Here is a 23,272-nt window from a genome sequence, read left to right on the forward strand (position 1 = left end):
AATATCTTGCTGTCTCTCATCTTCTGGCACCCCTATTATTCTGATGTTTGTATGCTTGAAGCTGTCCCAGAGGCTCCTTACACTATCTTCGTATTTTCGGATTCTTTTTTCATTTTGCTTTTCCGGTTGGGTGTTTTTTGCTTCTTCGAATTTCAAATCTTTGACTTGATTCTTGTGCTCCTCTGGTCTGCTATTGGGTGTCTGTATAATATTCTTTATTTCAGTACATGTATGCTTAATTTCTAGTTGGTTCTTTATCATAGCATCGAGGGTCTTATTAGTTTTTGTGAGGCTCTCATCAAGTTTATTGCTGCTTCTAGCACATTATTGCAAGCCCTCAAAATTGCGTTTTTTAGCCCATTTCCTCCATTTCTGTCATGTTTTTTTGTCTCCGCATCTTTTATGCTTTCTTGGTGCACCCCCTTGTGGTCTTTGTGCGCAGTCTTGTTCTAGTTAAGCCTTGATTGTTGTAGTTAATACTAGAGAGATTTGACCACCAGGCCGACTGGCTGTGAGAATCAGCTGTGTGGAAAACTTCTGTCCTCTGGGGAGGTGCTAATCTAGCCTTTGTATGTATTGTGAAATGGTAACAATAATAAGGCTAGTTAACATCTGACACCATATATAGTTATAAATGTTTTTTGTGTGATGAGAACTTTTAAGAACTACTCTCTTAACAACTTTTAAATATGCAAAATACAGTACAATTAACTATAGTCACCATTCTGTACTTGACATCCCCATGAATTACTTATTTTTCTATATGTTTTTATTGATTTCAGAGAGAGGAAGGAAGAGAGATAGAAACATCAATGATGACAGAGAGTCATCGATCAGCTGCCTCCTGCACATCTCCTATTAGTGATCGAGCCTGCAACCTGGGCATGTGCCCTGACCAGAAATTGAACCATGACCTCCTGGTTCATGGGGTCAATGCTCAGCCACTGAACCACACCAGCCAGGGCTGAATTACTTATTTTATATTGGAAATTTGTACTTTCTGACCCCATTCACCCATTCTGTCATCTCTTACCTCCCTTCCTCTGGCTATCACCAATCTGCTCTTTGTTTCTATGAGTTTGTTTTTGTTGTTGTTGTTATTGCTTTTAGATTCTGCATGTAAGTAAGATCATATGATATTTGTCTTTCTCTGTCTAATTTATTTCACTTAGCATAATGTTGTCACAAATGGCAAGTTTTCATTCTTTTTTATGGCTGAATAATATTCTGTTGTGTACATATAGCATTTCCTTCTTTAATCTCTTATTTTTTGGCTTTTGTCTTCACTCTACAAGACATATTCTAAAATTAACTGTTCTTGGCTTGCAAACCACATATCTAATAAGGGGTTAATATCCAAAATATATAAGGAACTCACATACTTAATAGCAAAAAAAGAAATAACCCAGTTTAACCCAGCTGGGGTGACTCGGTGGGTGAGCATTGTGCCAGGCACCAAGAGGTCGCTGGTTTGATTCCTGGTAAGGCACATGGCTGGTTTGTGGGCTCAATCCCCAGTGGGAAAGTGCAGGAGGCAGCTGATTGATGTTTCTCTCTCATCAATGTTTCTATCTCTCTCCCTCTCCTTTCCTCTCTTTCTAAAATCAATACAAATATTTTTTAAAAAGAAAAGAAATGACCTAGTTTAAAAATGGACAGATTTCCAGTCAAAATGCAGGCATAGGTAAATGTGGTACTTACATCCTCCCACAACCACGCCAGAATTCAACTAAAGTACAGAACAACCATTATTCAGAACCGCCTGAAAGCTGGCGGAATGGATGTCCTGCAACTAGAGAAGTAAAGAAGAAAGCATGTTGAGACTAATAGGGGGACGGAGGTGCCAGGAAGTGTTAGGAGACCCAGACACATACAGGGGAGGAACTGGATTGTTTGACAGCGGGGCAGGAGCTAGGGGGTGGCCTCCTACCAGATGGAGGTGCTCGCAGGGGTCATTGTTCCTATGCCGAGACCTCCCCTGTCCCAGGGCTGACAGGAAACCATATCGAAGTCCTCATAAACCTGGAGCACACTGTTTGCCCTACCCTGGTGTTTCCCTGAGATCCTGCCTCATCTAATTTGCAGCCCCACCCAAGCTGTTTGCAGCAGCTTTCCCATATGAATTAACTATTTTTAACTATGTTTAATAAAATTATACTGTAATAATATATTTAAGTAGTCATATGTGGTAAAAGTTAGAAAATTTAGTAATTATAGGAAAAAAAAAAGATTCCCCAAATGATTAATCCTAGAAGACTAGAGTGTAATGATCTGCTTTATTTGACAAAGATGTTAAATACTGCTTCGAAGCTTTGCAAATTTAATGACCATAAAAAAAATGGACCTTAACTTTCTTCAACTTGTGCAAAGTTTGTTTGCCTGGCAGACCAGTGAACGGTAGGGCATAGGAAGTAAGTGTAAGTTTAGTTCCGTTGTTTAGGGGTTGCATGACTTCATTCCTGCTCACCCAGGTAACTTGCAGACATGGTAACTTGGAATAGTTCCTGCAAAGCTGTTTGATGGCAATGGGGTGGACAAGGAACTCTGAGGCCAAAGAATCTTTTTCTTTAAAAAGAAATTTTTTTTATTGATTTCAGAGAGGAAGGGAAAGGGAGAGAAAGATACAAACATCAATGATGAGAGAGAATCATTGATCGACTGCCTCTTGCATACTCCCTACTGGGAATTCATCCCATAACCTGGGCATGTGCCCTTGACTGGAATCGAACCCGGGATCCTTCAGTCCACAGGCTGACACTCTATCCACTGAGCAAAACCAGCCAGGACAAGAATCTTTTTCTTGCACTTGGTGTGTTAACTAATTCTTCAAGCGCTCACTGTTTTTGCCCTCAGAACTTTGCAGTCAGTTGCTTTACTCTCTGCTGTAATGTGGATGCTGGGCCTGTGGGTTAGGGATTGTCTCTTTTTTTCTCTGTGCCTGGTCATGACTATGAGGCAACAATACACTTTTGTGGCATGAAGTGGCACCTGAATCTTGTACCTTAGCAAGCCCAGAGTCTTATTTTTTTCTGCTCTGATATTCTTTGTGTGCAGCCCAAGAGGCCACCGCACTGCCCATCCATCCACTTTGCTTAGTACTTTGGTACTTGGGAATCAAGCTGTGGGAGTAACTTTCCATCTGGCTTATGCCTGAAATGAAACAGGTGATGCTGGGAGTTTTAGAACATTTAGAATCTGAATCCACATCCTTCTTTTCTGTGTAGTATGCAATCCAGTTTATCTTCTTACTCAAAATGGTGTTAACAACTTCACAGTAAGTACTTTTTGAAAGCTTAGATCAAGGACAATTCGGGCTTGCAATCAAATGGTATTTTTCAAAGCAGTCTTTATGGCCCCTTACTGATATGGTGTGCAAGAGATTAGATTGGTACTCTCAATATTCAGCTCAAAACAAACGTGGCAGAAGGAGAGTGTTTCTTTGCCTGTTACCAGTTGACAAACACTGCAAATGTTGTCATCACAAACTGTTCCTCTTTATTTATAGTGCCTGTCCAGCTCAGCGCACCACCGCAGCCATTCTGTGCATTGGGCTCCTGCAGTATGTCTTTGTTTTAAATAAATAGCAGTTGAACATTGTTGTACACCCCTGAGTGGTTGGGAAGTCTTATTATGAAAAATGACAGAGTAGAATAGAGTCTGTGTTTATAGCTACAGTGGATGAATCAAAGGAAGAAGATAGGATTGGATTAACATCATTAAAGTATCCCTAACAAAAGCAGAAAAGTTCAGACAGTTATAAAATTAAGTTAGCCCAGCAAATTGGCTCAGAGGTTGAGCGTCGACCCATGAACCAAAAGTTCACTGGTTCACATCCCAATCAGGACACATGCCTGGGTTGTGGGCTCGATCCCCCGAAAGGGGGCATGCAGGAGGCAGCTGATCAATGTTTCTCTCTCATTGATGTTTATCTCTCTCTCCCTTTTGCTTCCTCTCTCTCTAAAGTCAATAAGAACATATTTTAAAATTATGTTAAGTTCAGACATAAAATTATATTAAGATAGACTTCAGCTATAAAGAAATGAAGAGGTTGACAAGTCCTCTCCTCAAAACACAGCTATGAGCCCTGACCAGTTTGGCTCAGTGGATAGAGCATCGGCCTGCGGACTGAAAGGTCCCAGGTTCGATTCTGGTCAAGGGCATGTGCCTTCGTTGCAGGCACATCCCCAGTAGGAGGTGTGTAGGAGGCAGCTGATTGATGTTTCTCTCTCATCGATGTTTCTAACTCTCTATCCCTCTCCCTTCCTCTCTGTAAAAAATCAATAAAATATATTTTTAAAAAACACAGCTATGAAACTGAACAAAGTTTTTAAAATCACTTATTTCAGGGTGATGAGAATCTATAGGGCTTAGCAAACAGCAAATTGAAAACTGTATATTTGTTAAGGATTGCTGAACAATGGAAGTCTTCAATTGAAGAATGGGTGTTCTGGCCGAGGGCTTCCTCCTTCTACATCCTAATTTGTTGGAGCTGTTGTCCTATTAGGGTGGTTGTTAGGAACTCAGTTCCTTTATCCTGCTCCACTACAGCAATTGTTGGGTCTGAGTTATCCCTTTGACAGGGACTGGACCTCCTTGGATATCTGGTATCAGAAGACAGAGAAGCCATGAGAAGTTGTGGGTATATAAGAAAGTCTTTATTATAGAAGCCAGTGGCCATGTAGCCATTGCTAACAAGGAGCCATTAGACAAAACAGTTCTTCAAAGCCAAGTCCCACACAGTAGCCGCACACCTGGTAGGTAACAATACATCTTTCCCACACAACAGCAGCAGCCTCTGTACCTACAGCAGCCTCACATAACAGCAGTTTAGCCTGATATAGGAGCAGCCCTCAGGCTCTACATAGCAGCCGCACCTGAGCTGCCGGAGGGTCAGTAACAACTTTACACTACTTAGACAAGAGAGGCTTCTTTCCAAAAGAGTGACCTCAGTCTTTTGGGCTATAGAAGGGCACGCTTGCGCAGTGTACATAAGCAGATTACTGTGGCCTTGCTCTTGCAACTGTGTAAAGTCCTTGGACACCCTGAGTAAGATTCCCACGCTCAGAGCGGCCTTAAGCATCCGGTGTACTCTGAATAGGGTACCCACAGTGGTGTTGGCTGTGAAAGCCAGTTGCTTTGCTGAAGCAAGAGGCTAACTTGATTTGGAGTCGTGGTTGGAAAACCCACACCCAGCAAATAGGAAATACCTGCAGCTCTTTTAGCTTTAAGGCAGATAGGAGGACAATCCAGAAATTTAACAGAGATAAATCCCACCCCCCAATTTTATTGAGATATAATTGACACACATCACTGTGTATAGCATAATGGTTTGACTTACACATATGTATTGTAAAATAATTACTGATATAAATTTAGTTAGCATCTATCATCTCCAATAAAAGGGAAAGCAAAGAAACAAATTTTCCTTATGATGAAAACTCTTAGGATTAACTCTTTTAACAACTTTCACATCCTATATAATAAAAGGCTAATATGCAAATCAACCGAACAGCAGAAAGACTGGTCGCTATGACATGCACTGACCACCAGGGGCAGACGCTCAATGCAGGAGCTCATGGCTGGCGAGCACAGCCACAGTGGCAGGAGCCTCTCCCACATCCGTGGCAGCACTAAGGATCTCTGACTGCTAGCTTAGGCCCGCTCCTTGTGGGGAGCGGGCCTAAGCCATCAGTCAGATATCCCCCGAGGGCTCCCGGACTGCAAGAGGGCGCAGGCCGGGCTGAGGGACCTCCCCTCCGAGTGCACGGATTTTGTGCACCGGTCCTCTAGTATATCATAAGCAGCAGTGTTAACTATAGTCGGCATGTTGTACATTATATTCCTAATACTTATTTATCTTATAACTGGAAATTTATAACTTTTGACTACCTTCCTCCAAATCTCCCTCTCCCACCTCTGCCTCTGGTAACCACAAATCTGATCTCTTTTTATGAGTTTTTTATTTTATTTTTAAAAATCTTTATTGTTGAAAGTATTACATAGGTCCTCCTTTCCCCCCCATTAACTTCCTCCAGCCTGCTCCCATCTTCCCGCCCCCGCCCCAGACCCTCACCACCCCATTGTCTGTGTCCACAGGTTATGCATATATGCATACAAGTTCATTGGTTGATCTCTTCACATATAAGTGAGGTCACACAGCATTTGTCTTTTTTCTGACTTATTTCACTTAGCATATGCCCTCATGGTCCATACATGTTGTTGTAAATGGCAGATTTCCTCATTTAAAAAAGTTTTTTATTGTTGATAGTGTTATAGATATCCATCATTTCCCCTTCTCCTTCTGCCCAGCCTCTACACCCCTCCTCTCCATGCCCCCAGCCTTTACCACTCTATTGTCTGTGTCCTATGGGCTATGCATATCCTATATAATAAAAGCCTAATATGCTGGTTGGCCGGTCAGCCATTCAACCAATCAAAGTGTAATATGCTAATGATATGCTAAGGCCACTCAACCACTCACTATGATGTGCACTGACCACCAGGGGGTAGACAGTCAACCGGTCGACCAGTTGCTATGATGTGCACTGACCACTAGGATGAAGATGCTCTGACCAGTAGGTGAGCTTGCTGCTGGGGTCTGGCTGATCGGGACTGAGCCCTCCCGCTGTTCCTCTCCAACTGGCCAACCTCCCATAACCCTCCCCAGCCCTTATCATGCACCGGTGGGGTCCCTCAACCTGGCCTTCACCCTCTCACAATCTGGGACCCCTTGGGGGATGTCAGAGAGCCTGTTTCTGCCCGATCCCACAGGCCAAGCCTAGGGACCCCACTGGTGCATGAATTTGTGAACAAATTTGTGCACCAGGCCTCTAGTAAGTATATAAGTTCTTTGGTTTATATCTTCTGGCCTCCCCCCTTCCCCATCTCAAGGTATGTCACTCTGTTCAATGCCTCCATGCCTTGGGACTTATTTTGTTGGTCAATTCATTTTGTTCATTAAATTCCACATATAAGTGAGGTCATGTGATACTTGTCTTTCTCTGACTGGCTTATTTCACTTAGCATAATAGTCTCCAGGTCCCTCTATGCTGTTCAAAGGGTAAGAGATCCTTCTTTTTTACAGCTGCATAGTATCCCATTGTGAAAATGCAGCTTTTTTATCCACTCATCTACTGATGGGCATTTGGGCTGTTTCCAGATCTTAGCTATTGTAAATTGTGCTGCTATGAACATAGGGGTGCATATATCCTTTCTGATTGGTGTTTCAGGTTTTTTAGGATATATTCCCAAAAGTGGGATCACTGGGTCAACTGGCAGTTACATTTTTAACTTTTTGACAGAACTCCATACTGTTTTCCATAGTGACTACACCAGTCTGCATTCCCACCAGCAGTAAATTGGTGTTCCCTTTTCTCCACATTCTTTCCAGCACTTGGTGTTTGTTGGTATATTATCAGAAAAGGGATAGATGGGGAAAAAAGGGTACATCTACACATTGTATACTCTCAACAGTTAAAAATGGTTAAGTAGTTCTCATGTGTTGACATAGAAAACTAAGCTGTTGTTGAATAAAAACTGCCAGGTGGCTTTTTAAATAATGCCATTTATATAAATCTCAATCTCTTCCTCCACGGGGTGTGTGTGTGTGTGTGTGTGTGTGTGTGTAGGCTTGAAAGGTTCTAAAAGAAACAGAGGTTTACTCTAGGAACTGGGACTTCAGATATATTATACTTTGTTATTTTTTTGTACTATTAGAATGGGGAAAGAACATGTGTCATTTTTAAAATCAGCAAAAGCTATTTTCATTAAAAGTGTAATTGCAACCATCACTAAAGAAAAATCCCAAAAGTGTTCATAGCATACACTACTTAATATACAAATTGCATAAATGAATATGCAACATAATAGTCAATGCCATCTTTTGGTCACCTAAGTAACAAAAAAAAAAAAAAATGAAAATAAAATAAAAAATGATTTCAGGAAGGGAAAGAGAGAAAGGGAGAAGAGCAGAGGAGAGGAGAGGGAGAAACATTAATTTGTTGCTACACTTATTCATACATTCATTGGTTGGTTATTGAATGTGCCTTGACTAGGATCAAACCTGCACCCTTGGTGTATGGGATGATACTCCACCCCACTGAGCTACCCGGACAGAACACATAAGCACTTTGGTGCACGCTCAAGCACTTTTTCATGTGTTACTAAATTTCATGACCGGGTAGCACAGGCTGTCTTGCCCCAAAGTACTCTGCCAAAGAGTTTGATTACTATGAAATGACATGCTATAATATAGTATCATCAGTTCTAGAGCTATCTGGCTGGGAAATCTAGGCAAGTTCCTTAGCCTTTCTGAATCTCAGCTTTCTCCTTTATAAAAATAGTATCTGCACTGTTTACTTAAACAAAATTGTAAGGATCAAATTATCTAATTTGATGTGTTACCTAATTACCTAATGTATGTGAAAACATTTTCTAAACTCTAAAGTATAAGGGTTTACTCATGTTTATTAAGAAAGGAAACCTGCCTTTAATAACCGAGAGGATGGATATTACCGCATTTAAAACCATGTCAAGCAGAGAACTTTGGAAGAAAGTTCCCAGTGAAATGGGAAGGGTAAGCCTTAACTCTATAATTAGAATCAAACTTTAACTCTGGCATCTTTATACTAAAAATGATAGGATAATATTTTGATGCTTTGAACCAAATAAAACCCAGAAGCAATTGCTCCATGGTGATAGGTAAGGGAAAGTGTAATCCAAGTCACTAGGAACACTTCGATCCAAAATGAAAGTTTTCTTTCCCTGCTAGTCAGGCAGACATCTAATTACTCTTGTTTGATATACATAATTTTATTGATTTTAATGTTAGATATCCACAAATGAAGGTTTTGCATTTGCACGGAGTTATTTAGCTGGCATTAAGAATAAAACCCAGTCAATAATAGTAATTTTTGTTTTACTGTGATTTGTTCTAGTTTCAATTAAGGAGTTGGCTATTTCATAGGCCCTTTCTTTATGTGAATGCTTTAAAGATAATCTCTCTCTAGTAAAGGGTTTAATGTGGAACTATTTTTCATCTTATATAATGTTTCAGACACAAAACCAGAACAAAAGAATCTTAAAGACAAGCTATGGGAATGTTGGGATAAGAAAGATGAACTGAAATGAGTCTCTTCCCCTTTAAATTGTGTCAATGCTCACTACTGTTTGCCTACTTCAACCCAACGAGGCATGAGAATACTCTCCCTTCCCTCTTGCTGTCCTTTGAACAATGGGACAGTCAGGAGACCTGGGCTCTGGACCCAGACCTGGTCCTTAGGAGCTGAGCGACCTGATGGTGAAGGATCATGCGGCAGAGGGCTAAGAGCTAGCATCCACTGATCCTTCACGCCAGGCATAGGGCTGCACTTTATCCACTTTCTTTTTATCTTCACTATTCTGTAAAGTAAATGGTATTGTCCCTTTTTAAATATTTTTTATTTTTATGTTAATATGTTTTTATTGATTTCAGAGAGGAAGGGAGAGGGAGAAAGAGATAGAAACATCAATGATGAGAGAGAATCATCGATCAACTGCCTCCTGCACGCCCCCCACTGGGGATAGAGCTGACAACCTGGGCATGTGCCCTGACCCGGGAACTGGCGACCTTTTGGTTCCTGGGTCGACGCTCAACTGCTGAGTCATGCTGGCTGGGCAGAATTGTCCCTTTTTTACAGATGAGGGAATTAAACTTGTGAGAGTTAAGTTTACTTGGCCAGGTTGCACAAAAGAGATCTACTTTGAAGACTAGATGAAATAATGTTTAAGAAAATGCTTTGACAATTGTAAAATGCTATACTGATTTGAACTATAATTGTTTTAGTTCTCAGGAAAGTAAAAATCTGTCTTTTCCAAGTGCTCTTTCTAGATGGGCACCCACCTATTTTGCATTCATATAGCAGCTGCTTCCATTTCCAAAAAGGGCAGGATGAGTATTTGCAAGGTTTTCTGCTGGCCCTACCGTCAAAACCAGCAGAAACAAGTATTTTGCAAAGATGACAGTTCTGAGAGGAAAGCAAAAGGAAATTTACATTCCTCACTACACTGTTAGGGTGTAATGCAATCGCAGTGTGCTAATGAAGCAGTGAATTTTATTGTATGCGTGGGAATCATTGGGCTCAGAATGGCCTTGCATCTAATCGGTGGTCCTTCGGGGAGGCCAGTCTGCTCCTATGACTTTACTGTCTTGTCTCTTTATTCACACAAGCAGTGCACACACAGCCTATTTGTCAACTTCACAAGCACTCAGCTGTAAACATAAATGACTCTCAGATGATCTTGATAGCTGCTGTGTCCAGAGAGAGAAGACCGTTGCATCCAGCTGCCTCGCTCTCAGAATGACTGGCAACTTCTTTAGAAGAGGCTGCAGCCCTTTCTCTCATACACAGGTTATCAAAACGCCCACCACGCAATTCTGTTTTCCCTGAGGGTTGTAACTACTATGAGAACAATTAGCCTTCTTATGGTCATATGACACCAAACAGCAGGGAAAAAGAGGCAAAACCTCATTCCCATGTTCTAACTAGGACCATGTAGTTTGTTATCTCTTTTCTCAGCCCAATCTTACTAATGATATTTCTAGCCTGTTTTGCTTCTCAGGAGTCAGATCATCAAGTATAGCATTTTGCTTATTCTCATGATCCTGATGCATTACGATCCTCATTTATTTAGTTGGAAAGACTGAGGGAATTCTCAGCAGCCAATTGAGAAAGCACCAGAAGCCTTGGTGTGAGAAATCTGATTACTTGACCCCCCCATACTTATGCACGTCACATCGAGTGACCTCTTTTAGTACTGCAATTTTCTTTCTATATAAAAGAAGCTAGTTTTATGGATTTAAACAAGCTGAATGAAATATATCTCAGAGTTGTTTTGCTACATTGCTGTGCCAATAACAGGTTTTTGCCAGTTAAAATTCTTTCTTTTTTTTTTTTTTCTTCTTTTTAAAACTCTGTTTGGCCCTAGCCAGTTTGGCTCAGTGGATATAGAGCATCGGCCTGTGGACCTAAGGGTCCGGGGTTTGATTCCCATCAAAGGCACGTTTCTCAGTTGCAGGCTCATCCCTGGCCCGGGCCCTGGTAAGGGCTTGTGCAGGAGGCAACCAATCATTGTGTTTCTCTCACATCGATGTTTCTCTCTGTCTTTCCCTCTCTCTCCCACTCTCCCTAAAAATCAATGGAAAAATATCCTCAGGCGAGGAGGATTAACAAAACAAAACAAAAAAACCAACAACAAAAATAAAAATAAAAAACCAGAGGCTAAAAAAACAACAACTCTGTTTGTTTGGAAGCAGTGTGGGCATTGACAACTGTGGGCTTTTATAAGGGGCTCTCTGGTCCAATGTCTGGGACTTGGAACTTACTTACTTTTAACCTTAAAAAACTTGAGAGCAGAGCTTGATGGATTCTCAGAGTCATGGAACAATCTTATTCATGAAGCCAGAACTAAGGGTCAAGTCAAAATATGGAGGAAGCCCCAATGGATTGTCAGGGAAGGCTTTCCAGAGGTGGAGTTAATTAACTGTCCTATCCATTATAGATTGCAGCAATAATCCCAGCCAGCTATTTCTTAAATGTATTCTCTTGGTCATGTGATGTCATATAAGGAGACTTGAAGGAGTTGAAAAATGAATGGTAAGACTTATTATTCCTTTGGTAATATTCATTTATTTTTACCTTTTTAGAGAAACCACTTACTGAGCACAAGACTGATAGCTTTATATATATTATCTCATTTAATCCTCATAACAACTTCATGAGGTTTGTGCTGTTATCCCTGTGGGGCTCCAAAGTTCAGGCCTTTAACTATGATCTTATATTTTATTCTATGATGTAGGTTTATTATTCAAAGCTGTAAGTAAACCATATTTTTATATAATATATCATAACTTAAATTCACCAAAATAGCTTGTTTCATATAGGAATTCTAGTGTAAAAATATTTTAATATATTTTTATTGATTTTAGAGAGGAAGGGAGAGGGAGAGATAGAAACATCAATGATAGGAGAGAATCATCGATCAGTTGCCTCCTGCATGCCCCTTACTGGGGATCGAGCCCACAACCCTGGCATGTGCCCTGACTGAGAATTGAACGGTGACCTCCTGGTTCATAGGTCAACGCTCAATCACGAGTCATGCCAGCTGGGCTATGTGAAATTTTTAAAAAGTGAGTATCAGATTTATCTGAGACCACATTTTCTTAGACATTAAATTCTTTTTACTGTGATAGTCATAAGTTTTAAAAAATTCAGCAAATATTGGGCACCTACTGTGTGCCAGATATTGGGGAAAGAATAGTTGTCAAACTGTACGTAATTTTTAACCTCTTGGAACTTACTGTATAGTGTTGAGTGTTGTGTCTACATTTCTTTGGAAATCCTTATCTGATTATTTCTTTGGGCTTCAGTACACCTTTTATGTGCTTTTATAATACTCTGCTTTTATGATAAATATGTAATACAAATTATTTTACTATAAATATATAATTAAAAGTATAAAAATATACTAAAATATTCATGTACTCATCATACAGTTAATAAACAGAACATTAGCAATGAACCCCTATGAACCTCCCCCAATTGTATCCCCTCCCCTTCTCTATAGACAGGAAAGCCATATCCTGAATGACAGCCATTAGTACTTTTTCTTTCTTTTCTTTTTTATTGTAGTAGAATACATAGATATTTACATATAACATAAATCTGCCATTTTAAGCATAAAATTCAGTGACATTAATTACATTAACAATGTTGTGCAACCATCACCACTATTCTGAAAACTTTAAAAAATCACCGCAAACAGAAACGCTATAACCACTAAGCAATATCTCTTCATTCCCCCTTCATCCAGCTCCTAGCAGCCTCTAGTCTACTTTCTGTCTCTATAAATTTGCCCGTTCTAGATCCCTCCCCCACCAACATATTTTGGGCCAAAAAGAAGAGATTTTAATAATAGGGCTGGGTCAACCAGATAACATTTGGAAAGTATCTTCTCCCTCCCCGTTTTATTGAGATATAATTTACATATAACACTGTATAAGTTTAAGGTGTACAATGTAATGATTTGATATATGTATGTGTTGTAAAATGATGGCCACAATAAGTTTAGTTAATATCCATCACTTCACAGTTACACATTTTTTTCCCTTCTGATGAGAACTTTTAAGATTTACTCTCTTCAGCAACTTTCAAATCTATAACACAGTATTGTCAACTATAGTCACACACTGTACTTATCTATATTTATAAAACCATAATATGCAAATAGACCGAACAGTGGAACAACCGAACAACTGGTCGCTATGACGTGCACTGACAACCAGAGGGCGTGGGTGGAACATGGCAGGCGTTGGCAGCAGGCGGCAGAGCGCGGAACATGGGGGGCATCGGCTGCGGAGGGATGGTGGAGCAGGTGGGTGGGGGGCGCCAAATCAAGGCGGGGCGCTGGTCGCTGTCATCGGGGCGAGCCTCTAGTGGCGCTGGCCCTGCTCACACCCACTGCTGGTACTGGAGCCACTGCTTGCACCTGTTGCCGGTGCTCAGCGCCGGCCCCAACCACTCAGTGTTGTCAGCGGGTGCAAGCAGTGGCTGCCCTGATCGCCTCTCAGGGCTTCTCCACCACCCTATGCTCCTGAGGGGCGATCAGGGTTGGCAGCTGCCACTCGCACCGCTGCCAGCGTCGGCCCCACTCACATCCGCTGCCAGTACCAGAGCCACTGCTCGTACCCACTGCTGGTGCCTGGCGCCGGTGCCAATTGCTTGGAGCCGTCAGTGGATGCGAGCGGCGGCTGCCAGCCCTGATCGCCCCTTAGGGCTTCTCCACCTCCCCCTGCTCCTGAGGGGCAACTGGGGCAGCAGCTGCTGCTCACACCTGCTGATGCCACTGGTTCCAATCTCTCAGTGCCATCAGCGGGTGTGAGCAGGGCCGGCGTCGTCAGTGCATGGGAGCAGTGGTGGCAGGAGCGGGGCTGCTGGCAGACAGGAGGCTGGGGGCCATGGCGGGGCATGGAGGATGGGCCAAGACCCATCCCTGTGCCCACTGCAGCCTCGTGGCCCACAGTTCCTTTCAAGGTGCACGAATTTGTGCCCTGGGCCCCTAGTTTACCTTATAATTGGAAGTTTGCACCTTTTGACTCCCTTCACCCAAATCCCTCATTCCTCACCTCCTGCCTCTGGAAACTTCAAATCTGACTTCTGTTTCTATGAGTTTGATTTTTTTAGTTTCCATGTAAAGTGACATCATACAATATTTGTCTTTCTTTGTCTGACTTGTTTCACTTAGCATAATACCCTTCATTCCATCACTGTTGTTGCAAATGGCAGGATTTCCTTCTTTTTTATGGCTGAATAATATTCCATTGTATATATACCACATTTCCTTTATCCATTTATCTGTTTATTGACATATAGGTTGTTTCCATGTCTTGGCTATTGTAAATGATGTTGCAGTGAATACAGGGGTGCAGATATCTCTTTGAAATAGTGATTTCCTTTGGATATACAGAGGTGAGCAAATATAGGTTTATAATTGTGAGTATGTGAAAGTTTATTCTTGTGTTATTATTTATTTATTAATTATTGTATTACTTATTGTTATTATTATTAACCTACTTGTGCCCGCCCCTGTATACCCAGAAGTGGGATTGCTGGATCATATGGTAGTTCTTTTTTAAATTTTTTGTGGAGCCTCCATATTGTTTTCCACATTGTAGTCCAATTTACAATCCCACCAATAGTGCGCAAGGGTTCTCTTTTCTGCACATCCTCACCAACACTTGTTAGCCCTTGTCTTGATGATAGCCATTCTAGCAGGTTTGAGGTAATATCTCATTGTGGATTTGATTTGCATTTCTCTGATAATCAGTGATGTTGAGCACATTTTCATGGACCTCTTGGCAATTTAGATATTTTATATAAGTGGAATCAAAGAACATTTTTTTCTTTTGTGTTGGATTATTTCACTTACCATGCTTTCAGGGTTCATTCATATTGTAGTATGTTTCAGAACTCTATTCCTTTTTAAAACTGAATAATATTCCATTGTATGTATATATCACATTTTGTTTATCCACTCATCTGTTCATAAAACTTGTGTTGTTTCCATCTTTTGGCTATTGTGAGTAATGTGCAATAAACATTGGTGTATAGGTATTTGCTTGAATCCTTGTTTTCATTTCTTTTGGGTGTATCCCCAGGAGTGGAATTGCTAGGTCACATGGTAATTGCATATTTACTAGTAGCTTTCTGAGGAGCTGTCAAGTTATTTAGCATCGCAGCTGTACTACCTTACACTTTCATCAGCAATGCACAAGAGCTCAACGTTTTCTATTTCCTCACCAAAACTTGTTATTTTCCATTTAAAAAATTATAGTTCAAAACAACAATGAGGTACCATCTCACACCTGTCAGACTGGCTATCATCAACAAATCAACAAACAACAAGTGCTGGAGAGGATGTGGAGAAAAAGGAACACTTGTGCACTGCTGGTGGGAATGCCGACTGGTGCAGCCACTATGGAAGACAGTATGGAATTTCCTCAAAAAACTGGAAATGGAACTCCCATTTGACCCTGTGATCCCACTTCTAGGAATATATCCCAAGAAACCAGAAACACCAATCAGAAAGGATATATGCACCCATATATTCATAGCAGCACAATTCACCATAGCTAAGATCTGGAAACAGCCTAAATGCCTATCAGTAGATGAATGGATTAGAAAACTGTGGTACATCTACACAATGGAATACTATGCTGCTGTAAAAAAGAAGGAACTCTTACCATTTGCAACGGCATGGATGGAGCTGGAGAGCATTATGCTAAGTGAAATAAGCCAGTCAATGAAGGAAAAATACCACATGATCTCACTCATTCATGGATAATAGAGACCATTATAAACTTTTGAACAATAATAAATACAGAGGCAGAGCTGCCTCACACAGATTGTCAAACTGCAGCGGGAAGGCCGGGGAGGGTTGGGGGGCAAGAGGGAGGGGGGTAAGAGATCAACTGAAGGACTTGTATGCATGCATATGAGCATAACCAATGGACATAAGACACTGGGGGGTAGGGGAAGCCGGGGTATTGTCAAGGGCGGGGGGGGGAAAAAAAGGACACATTATTACATATGTAATATGTAATATTGTAATGCTTTAAGCAATAAAAAAATAAATAAAAAAAATAAAATAAAAAACAGTAGAATATTAAAAAAAAAAAATTATAGTCATCCAGTAGGTATGAAGTGGTATTTCATTATGGTTATTCTTTGCATTTCTCTAATGACTAATGATGTTGAGCTTCTTTGCATGTGCTTATTGGCCATTTGTATATCTTTGGGAAAACATCTATTCAAGTCTACTTCCCTTTACCTCTGACAATCACCATACTGTTATCTGTGTCTGTGAGGTTTTTATTTTGTTTGTTTTTTGTTTTTTGCTTAGTCTTTTTAGATTTTCACCCAGGCCTCCAACCCCTATCCTCTCTGACAGTTGTCAGTCTGTTTTCTATATCTCTGAGCCTGTTTCTGTTTTGTTTGTTAGTTCATTTTGTTCACTAGATTCCACATATAAGTAAAATCATGTGGTACTTGTCTTTCTCTGACTGGTTTATTTGACTTAGCATACATAATACTCTCCAGGTCCATCTATGCTGTCGCAAAAGGTAAGATTTCCTTCTTTTTTCACAGCTAAGTAGCATTCCATTGTGTAAATGTACCACTGCTTTCTTTTTCTTTTTTTTAAATTGAATTTATTGGGATGACACTGGTTAACAAAACTATACAGGTTTCAGGTGTACAATTCTACAATATATTATCTGTACACTGTGTTGTTCACCACCCTAAGTCAAGTCTCTGTCCATCACCATTTATCCTCCCACCTCCCTCATCCCAGCAGTCACCACACTGTTGTCCGTGTCCATCAGTTTTTTCTCTCTTTTTTTTCTTTTTTGCTCAATCCCTCCAACCCCACCCCCAACCCCCATCCCAGCTCCCTGACAGCTATCAGCCTGCTCTCTTTCTATGAGACTGTGTCTATTTTGTTTGTTAGTTCATTTTGGTCATTAAAGTCCATGAATGAGTGAAATCATATGGTACTGTCTTTCTCTGACTGGCTTATTTCACTTAGCATAATACGCTCCATGTCCCTCCATGCTGTCACAAAGGATACGATTTCCTTCTTTTTACAGCTGAGTTGTATTCTATTGTGTAAGTATACCACAGCTTTTTTATCCATTCATCTACTGATGGACACTTGCACGTTTCCAAATTTTGGCTATTGTAAATAATGCGGCAATGAACTAGGGATTCATATGTTCTTTCAAATTAGTTTTTCAGTTTCTTTGGAAATATTCCTAGAAGTAGAATTGCTGAGTCATAAGGTAGTTCCATTTTTAATTTGTTAAGGTAACTCAATACTGTTTTCCACAGTATCTGCACCAATCTGCATTCCCACCAACATGCACAGGGTTTCCTTTTCTCCACATCTTCACCATCACTATTATTTGTTGATTTATTGATAATAGCCTCTGTGACAGGTGATTTCTTATTGTGCTTTTAATTTGCATTTCTCTGATGATTAGTTATATTGAGCATCTTTTCATATATCTATAGGCCTCTTTGGAGAAGTGTCTATTTAGGTCCTTTGCCCATTTTTAAATATGACTGTTTTTATGGTGTTGAGTTGTATCAGTTCTTTATAAATTTTGGATATTATGCCCTTATCAGATGTATCATTGGCAAATATGTTCTCCCATTCAGTGGGTTGTCTTTTCATTTTGTTGATGGTTTCCTTTGCTGTGCAAAAACATTTTAGTTTGATGTAGTCCCATTTGTTTATTTTTCCTTTTGTTTATTTTTTCTGATATATCTAGAGGAGATATATCAGAAACAATATTGCTATAAGAAATGTCCAGGATATTACTGCCTATGTTTTCTTCTTAGATTTTTTATGGTTTTGATTCTGACATTTAAGTCTTTAATCATTTTAAGTTTATTCTTGTGTATGGTGTAAGAAGGTGTTTTTGTTTCATTTTTTGCATGTATCTGTTCGATTTACCCAACACCATTTATTGAATATAGTCTTTACCCCATTGTATGTTCTTGCCTCCTCTGTCAAATATTAATTGACTATAAAGGCGTGGGTTTATTTCTGGGCTCTCTGTGCTGGTTCATTGATCTATCTGTCTGTTTTTATGCTAGTACCATGCTGTTTTTTTTTTTTTTTATTACTATGGCCTTGTAATGTAGTTTGATATCAGGAAGCATGATTCCTCCAACTTTGTTCTTTCTCAAGATTGCTGTCTTTTGTGGTTACAAGTACATTTTTGGAATATTTGCTCTAGTTCTGTGAAATACACTATTGGTATATCAATAGGAATTGTGTTGAATCTACAGATTGCTTTGGGTAGTATGGATATTTTAATGATGTTAATTCTTCCTATCCACAAACACGGTATATGCTTCCACTTAATTGTATCTTCTTCAATTTCTTATAATTTTCGAAGTACAGGTCTTTTACATCCTTGGTTACATTTATTCCCAGGTATGCGATTTTTTAATGATGCAATTGTAAATGGGACTTGTGTGTGTGTGTGTGTGTGTGTGTGTGTGTGTGTGTGTGTGTTTTAGTTTCCCTTTCTGATAGTTCATTATTGGTATATGAAAATGCCACAGATTTCTGAGTATTAATTTTGTATCCTGCTGCTTTGCTGAATTTATTTATTAGCTCTAGTAGTTTTTTTGGTTGAGTCTTTAGGGTTTTCTATGTACACTATCACGTCATCTGCGAAAAATAACAGTTTCACCTCCTCCTTTCCAATTTGGATGCCTTTTATTCTTCTTGTCTGATTGCTGTGGCTAGGATTTCCAGTACTATATTGAATAAGAGTGGTGGAAGTGGAAACCCCTGTCTTGTTCTTGATCTTAAGGGAAATGCTTTTAAGTTTTTGCCTATTGAGTATGATGTTGGTTGTGCATTTGTCATAGATGGACTTTATTATGTTCCCTCTATTCCCATGTAATTGTTTTCTTAATTGGCGTTTGGGATTGTTCATTAAAGTTATATAGAAACACACTGATTTTTTTGTATTGATTTATACTCTGCAAATTGCTTAATTCCTTTATTAGCTCTAGTAGCTTTCTTGTGGTTTCTTTGGGATTTTCTATACGTGGGACCATGTCACCTGCAAATACAGATAATTTTATTTATTTATTTCCACTCTGGATGTATTTTATTTATTTTTTGTCCAATTGTTCTGGCTAGAACTTCTAGTACAATGTTGAATAGCATTGGTGAGAGTGGACATCACTGTCTTGTTCCTGATCTTAAGGAGAAAGCTTTGTCTTTCACCTTTGAGTATGATGTTAGGCATGGGTTTTCATAAATGCCCTTTCCTATGTTGAGGAAATTCCATTCCATTCCTAGTTTTTTCTAAGTTTTTAGAGAAATTATAGTTGACAATAATATGTTAGTTTCAGGTGCACAGCATAATGGTTAAACATTTATATAACTCACAAAGTGACTCCTTCACTAAGTCTAGTACCTACCTGACACTGTGCATAGTTATTATTGTTGACCTATTCCCTAAGCTGTGCTTTATATCCACGTGACTATTTTGTAATGGCCAATTTGTATTTTTTAAGCCCTTCACCTTTTTTTACCCAGACCCTCAACCCCCCTGCTATCTGGCAACCATCAGTTTATTCTCTGTCTATAATTTATTTTTCTTTATCATGAAAGAGTGTCAAATGCCTTTTCTGCATCAATTCAGATAATCGTGTTTTTTCTTCATCCTATTAATGTGATTTATTCCATTGGTTAATTTTCATATGTTGAATCTATTGCATTTCTAGGATAAACCTACTTGGTCGCAGTGTATAATAATTTTAACGTGCTGTTCAATTGGGCTTCTTGTGTTTCATTGAAGATTTTGCATCTACATTCATAAGGAATTTTAGTCTGTGATTTTCTTTTCCTGCTTTGTTTGTATCTGGCATTAGTATCTGAATAATGATGGCTTCATAGAATGAGTTTCAAGTTTTTGAAAATGTTTGATAAGAATTGGTGTTAATTCTTCTTTAAATATTTAGTAGAATTCACCTTTGAAACCATCTGGTCCTGGAGTTTTCTGTGTGTTTTTGTTGTTGTTGTTGTTTGTTTGTTTTTTGTCTTTTATCATATTCAGCAAGTTTTCTGCCATCATTTTTCAAGTAATCGTCCTGCTCCTTTCTCTCTCTTTTCCCTCTGGGACTTCCATAAATTCATGTTTGTCCATCTGGTGGTATCCCACACATCCCTTAGACTTGGTTCAATTTTTTCTTTTTTTTTCTCTTTGTGCTTTTCAAAATTGGTAATTTGAATAATCTACTTTCAAATTCACTATTTTTTTTCTTTTGTCTGCTCAAGTCTGCTATTGAATCCCTCTAGTGAACTTTTTTTGCTTCAGTTATTGTATTTTTCAGTTCCAGAATTTATCTTTGGTTTCTTTTTATACTTTCTATACCTTTATTAATATTCTCATTTTGTTCATACAGTGTTTCCCTGATTTCCTTTAGAGATTTGTTCATGTTTCCCTTTTACAATTTGAGTGTATTTAAGATAGTTGTTTTAAAGCTTTTGTCTAGGAAATCCAATACCCAGGCTTCCTCAAGGATGGTTTTGGGCACTTGAGTGGGCCATAATTTCCTGTTTCTTTGTACGCCTTGTGATGATTATTGAAAACTGGACATTTGAATATTATGATGTGATAACTTTGGAAATCAGATTATCTCCCTTCTCTAAGGTTTGCTGTTTTTTGCTTGTGTGTGTGTGTGTGTGTGTGTGTGTGTGTGTGTGTGTTTAATCGAAGGCTGGAGTAGTCCATTGTTTAGTGACTTTTTCAAACTATTTTGGAAAGACTGTATATCTTGTCATTTGTAGTCCCTGAAGTCCCTGTTCCTTCAGAGAATTCCTTGAAGCCCAGGGGACAAAATAAAATAAAATACACAACCTCCCTTAAAGAAACAGAAAACAAACAACCCACCAGACACCTGTCCCTGTCTTTACAGATGGCTCTGTGCTGGGGCACTCCAACACTTATCCAGACTTGCATTGAGCCTAGGGATCAGCTTTAGATGAAAACTTAGGGTCCTTTCAAGTATTTCTGAGCATCTGTTTTACCCTGGCCATGTGTGTGGTTCTTTAAATTCTCCTCAGTATTCCTTGTATACAAGGATGCCCTTGACCGGAATCGAACCCGGGACCCTTCAGTCCACAGGCCGACGCTCTATCCACTGAGCCAAACCGGTTTTGGCTGACTTTCAATTTTAAATGATAGCTTTGCTGGGTAGAGTAATATTGGTTATAGGTCCTTGCTATTCATCACTTTGAATATTTCTTGCCACTCCCTTCTGGCCTGCATGGTTTCTGTTGAGAAATCTGCTGACAGTCATATGGGCACTCCCTTGTAGGTAACTTAATGCTTTTCTCTTGCTGCTTTTAAAATTCTCTCTGTGTCTTTAGCCCTTGGCATTTTAATGATGATGTGTCTTGGTGTGGTCCTCTTTGGGTTCCTTTTGTTTGGGGTTCTCTGCACTTTCTGGACTTGTAAGTCTATTTCTTTCACCAGGTAGGGGAAGTTTTCTGTCATTATTTCTTCAAATAGGTTTTCAATATCTTGCTCTCTCTCTTCTTCTGGCACCCCCCATAATTCAGATGTTGGTGTACTTGAAGTTGTCCCAGAGGCTCCTTACACTATCTTCATATTTTTTAATTCTTTTTTCTTTTTGCTCTTCTGGTTGGATGGTTTTTGCTTCCTCATATTTCAAATCATTGACTTGATTCTCAGAATCCTCCACTCTACCATTGAATCCCTGTATGTTATTCTTTATTTCAGGCAGTATATGCTTAATCTCCAACTGGTCCTTCTCCATTTTTTTAGAGGTTCCTAGAAGATTATTGAGTAACCGGTTAACTGTGATTTTGAACTCTATTTCCAGTAGTTTGCTTTCTTCCATTTTTTTCATTTATGACATGTTTCTTTGTCTCTGCATTTTGGCTGCTTCCCTATGTTTGTTTCTATGTATTGGGTAGAGCTGCTATGTCTCCTTGAGTTGGTAGAGTGGCCTTGTGTAGTAGGTGCTCTATAAAACCCAGAGCTACAGAGAGATTTGCAGATTCCTCCTCTTTGTATCAAGTTTGGAAGTGCCCAGATTAGGCCCAGCCACAAAGCAAGGCAGGCTGGTGCTGGTGTCAGGTCTTGGGCCCTCTACTGACAGGTTTGGAGCTCCTTGACCCAGCTGCACCTTGCTTGAGAGACCCTAGCCTGAGCAAGGACAGGCCATTCATATGCAAAAGCTGCTGCACACAGCTTGGGTGGGGTTGCAAATTGGATGAGGCAGTGTCTTAGGGAATCACCAGGGTGGAGCAAACAGAAATGGCTGCCAGTCAGCCCTGCAATCAGGGAGGTCCCAGCATAGGAACAATGATCCCTGCAAGCACCTCTATCTGGGAGAAAGCCATCCCCGAGTTCCTGCCCTGGTATGTGTCTGTGTTCCCCAGAGCCTCGCCCTGGTGCTGGAACTCAGAGGAAGCAGGACCTTGTAAGTACAGTTTGTGGTGCCAGCTTTTTAAGAGGAACAGCTGGGTTTCCAGCAGCCTCTGTGTCACTGAGCCCCAATCCACACTGTTGTTTTTTCCCTCAAAATGTCTAAAACACTTACGACGTTTTATTTGAAAATAATAAACTACAGAAACACCAGATTCTTGTTTTAAAGCAAAATTGACAGCATTTCCCAGAACTTTCCTAGTACTGCATCATTCTTATCACTATTAAAAAGCAAAACCAAGTTCCAAATCCAAAATAATTAATGAACTTGCTGGTAAACATTCTTCTCATGGTTCTAGTTATTTTCCTAAACTTTACATTTGCACCTTTTCAAGAATGAGGTGTGTTTTTTTTTTTATTTGACTGATTAATATTTGTGAGAACTGGACTTACTTTCTTCATATTATTTTTTAAAAAAATAATATGTATTTTTTTAAAATACACATTTGTTCATTAAAGTTCACCTGCTTTAGATAATTTTTCATCTTCATACATTAGCATAGAAAGCCAATGTTTGATCCATGCTGCAAAAGCCTTTAGAGTCTGAACTTCTGAATTAAGGTCATGTAAAATTCTCATTGCATAACCTTCAAAGTCGCTGTCTTCCCTCTCCAGCGCCTGCAGCCCGTGGTTTCTGTCCCAGGTGACCGCCAGAGACCGCAGCTTCGCACAGAAACTCGGGATTGGGTCCAT

The 23,272-nt window shown here is 39.8% G+C and overlaps 1 pseudogene; it reads right to left on the reverse strand.

Annotated features, from left to right (window-relative positions):
* Positions 1–2,872: 2,872 nt before the first annotated feature.
* On the reverse strand, positions 2,873–23,272 carry LOC139009549 (protein EURL homolog pseudogene; annotated as a pseudogene).

This window comes from Myotis yumanensis, unplaced genomic scaffold (genome assembly GCF_028538775.1).
Source record: "Myotis yumanensis isolate MYYU_CA2020_CCGP unplaced genomic scaffold, mMyoYum1.0.hap1 SCAF_1, whole genome shotgun sequence".
NCBI lineage: Eukaryota > Metazoa > Chordata > Mammalia > Chiroptera > Vespertilionidae > Myotis > Myotis yumanensis.